At 47.9% G+C, this 3294-nt stretch overlaps 1 long non-coding RNA gene across 1 annotated transcript; it reads right to left on the reverse strand.

The window, feature by feature from the left end:
• Positions 1 to 1974: 1974 nt before the first annotated feature.
• LOC128401632 (uncharacterized) lies at positions 1975 to 2561 on the reverse strand. The gene is made up of 2 exons (XR_008327496.1): positions 2454 to 2561; positions 1975 to 2182 (listed from the first exon to the last, which is right to left on the reverse strand). It is a non-coding gene; the product is annotated as an uncharacterized LOC128401632 (long non-coding RNA).
• Between the last annotated feature and the right edge of the window lie 733 nt (positions 2562 to 3294).

Here is a 3294-nt window from a genome sequence, read left to right on the forward strand (position 1 = left end):
ATGAAGTTTACGCAATTTCCAAGGAGAGAAGCAATTACCCCCTAGAGTAGTTGCTCTCGGTGAATTAAAATTAATTGAATGAGAGAGAGAGAGAGAGAGAGAGAGAGAGAGAGAGAGAGAGAGAGAGAGACACTGGTTAATTTTAGTTTCCTGTGGCTGGAAGCTAGGTTGTTGGAATCCAGAAAAACGGGAGAGCCTCGCATCTCATTCATAACCCACCAGAAGGGGTCTCTCTTCTGCTTGTGAATTATAAATAACTGCCCTATGTCGGATACACCTGGGCATATCAAGGGGGCTTTAAAACACACACACACACACACACAAACACCTGCCCACCCATAACAGGATCTTGCTACATGAGTCTCCCATATCCTTATGTCCTTCAGATGTCTTGGGTTCCATCCATGGTTCTACTCTGCCTCCATAGTCAGAGGCACCAATACTTCTGAATCTCACAGGAGGGAAACCACTGAGCCTCTTGGGCTTGCCGATTGGAAGGTCGGCGGTTCGAATCCCCACTACGAAGTGAGCTCCCGTTGCTCTGTCCCAGCTCCTGCCAACCTAGCAGTTCGAAAGCACACCAGTGCAAGGAGATAAATAGGTACCACTGTGGCGGGAAGGTAAACAGCGTTTCCGTGCTCTCTGGTTTCCATCATAGCGTCCCGTTGTGCCAGAAGCGGTTTAGTCCTGCTGGCCACATGACCCGGAAAGCTGTCTGTGGACAAACGCCGGCTCCCTCGCATAGCTGCCAACGTTTCCCTTTTTTTAAGGGAAATTCCCTTATTCTGAATAGGATTGCTCGCAAGAAAAGGGAAAAGTTGACAGCTATGCGAGTCCCTCAGCCTGAAAGAGAGATGAGTGCTGCAACCTCATAGTCGCCTTTGACTGGACTTAACCATCAGGGGTCCTTTACCAAAGGACCCCTGACAGTTAAGTCCAGTTTCAGATGACTCTGGGGTTGCAGCACTCACCTCGCTTTACTGGCCAAGGGAGCCGGCGTTTGTCCGCAGACAGTTTTTCTGGGTCATGTGGCCAGCATGACTAAGCCACTTCTGGCACAACGGAACACTGAAACCAGAGCAGCGCACGGAAGTGCCGTTTACCTTCCCGCCGGAGCGGTACCTATTTATCTACTTGCACTGGTGTGCTTTCAAACTGCTAGGTTGGCAGGAGCAGGGACTGAGCAACAGGAGCTCACCCCGTCATGGGGATTCGAACCGCCGACCTTCTGATCGGCAAGCCCAAGAGGCTCAGTGATTTAGACCACAGCGCCACCCGCGTCCTTTACCTTACTTGTGTCCAAGTCCTGCTCCCTGGTTTCCCACAGGCACCTGGTTGGCCACTGTGAGAACAGGATGGTGGACTAGATGGGCCATTAGCCTGATCCAACAGAGCTCTTCTAGTGTTTCTTATGGTGAGAGAGGAAACTGCAGAAGGGAGCTGTTGCTAAGCTGGACATAGAACTAATTTTTCAGAAAAACAAAGCATCCTGCCTCTCGCTGGCAGATTAGGGTGTGATGATGAGGGGAAATTAGTCATAAGATGGATTTGTTTTCCGGGCTATTTCATTTCCATAAATTAAACTGACGAAACGCTTAAGATCTAAACTTAAGGTAGACTTCAACATGCACAGGGATCTGAAATTTTGTTTGTGCGCTGTTTCTGGTTATTGTTGATCCAGTCTGGTTTTTTCAGCTTATTCTTGGCATAACTATTTTTATTTTATTTTTTGCTGTTTGCTGAATTTTCACTTATTCCGTTTACTTTTTATTACCATTATTATTTGATATGTTATTGTTTTTTTTTAAAAAAAATAGAAATGTGTACATTAGTTGCTTTGAGTTGTAGGAAACACCTGTGTAGCAGGAAACCCCCCCCCCCATCATTCAGTTTGTACAAACTTCACACACACTCACACTCACACACTACATACGCTACGCTTCTGTTATAAATTCATAGAAAATCAACCATACATCGGATTTGCACTGTTCCACTTTTATTTTACTCCATGAAGGAAGGACTACAAAATGGGGAAGGTTTGATACAGGCCAGCCATAATCCCTTCACCATCCCAGCACATCCACAGGAGCCCTGCCCAGTTGCTATGCCAACCCTGATGGTCCTAGACAGAAGACAATCAAGATCACAAAGAACTTGCATATGGGAGTGGATTCAGCATGGACTGAAACAAAGGACAATGATCAGATCTTCCCTCTGGGGGCAGGAAACTGCCAACTCCCCTTTGTCTCCTGGAAGTGACTCGTGGGGAGGGGGAGAGAAGGGAATCAGCCAGGTGACAGGACACTCAGGTTACCACCACAACTCCTCCCTCAACCCCTCCTTTCTGTAATGTATGCATGATGTTTCTGGGGGTGGGCTTGACCTACAGGGTGGGAATTTCAAAAGTTTTTATAAGGTCTTGCACACCATCTTTCTGGCTCTTTTCCTCTCACCTGCAAGTGAGGGGAGCACCCTGTCGCGACAGTCTTTCTTCAATAAAGACCAAGCCTACAGGCTGCTGATTTGCTTCAATTTACTCTGGTTGGTGTCTTTACTTTTTGTCTAAGGGAGCCCTCGGATTTTTCTGGTAACACCTGGAAGGGAGATACAGGACCTCTTTCTCCCACCCCACTCCTGGCTAAAGTTGTTGAAATCCAGGTGCCCAAGAAGGACACAAAAAACCAATTTCCCATTTTGACCGTGGCCACCTGCAGATCTGTACCATACATTTCCTGTAACCCCAATGTGCACTCAAAGCATGTGACTTCCCCCAAAGAATCATGGGAAGTGCAGGTTCCCCCTCACACAGCTACAGTCCCCAGCATCCTTAGCAAACTACAGCTCCCAGGATTCTTTGGGGGAGGAGCCATGTGTTGTAAATGTGCCCTTGGGGTGCATCTTTGGGGACAGGGACTGTCGAGTAAATTTTGCTGCCTGACGTGCAATGGCAAATTGTGCCCACCCTCACTCCTGGCCGCCCGTCAAGGTACACAGTACTCAACACCGCTTAGGAATGCTAATTATAAGGGAGTATGTAAATAAATGAATAATAAACCAGTTAAGCTGCGCTATTTTTGGCACCTTACGCAGAAAATCCAGCATGCGCTTCCCTTCCTCACCGGGAGTCAAAATGCAATTGCAATGAATGGAGAGCTAATCATTTGTTGCCCTGGAATGACACCCAAAATAAAATGCCTGAGGGCTCTGCGTCTTAGGGGGCCTCCTGCCCCTTCCCTAGAGATCCGATGGGAGGCTCTGGCTGCCTGGTGGAGTGTTTGGGTGCTGCTGCCCCCC

This window comes from Podarcis raffonei, chromosome 14 (genome assembly GCF_027172205.1).
Source record: "Podarcis raffonei isolate rPodRaf1 chromosome 14, rPodRaf1.pri, whole genome shotgun sequence".
Classification (NCBI taxonomy): domain Eukaryota; kingdom Metazoa; phylum Chordata; class Lepidosauria; order Squamata; family Lacertidae; genus Podarcis; species Podarcis raffonei.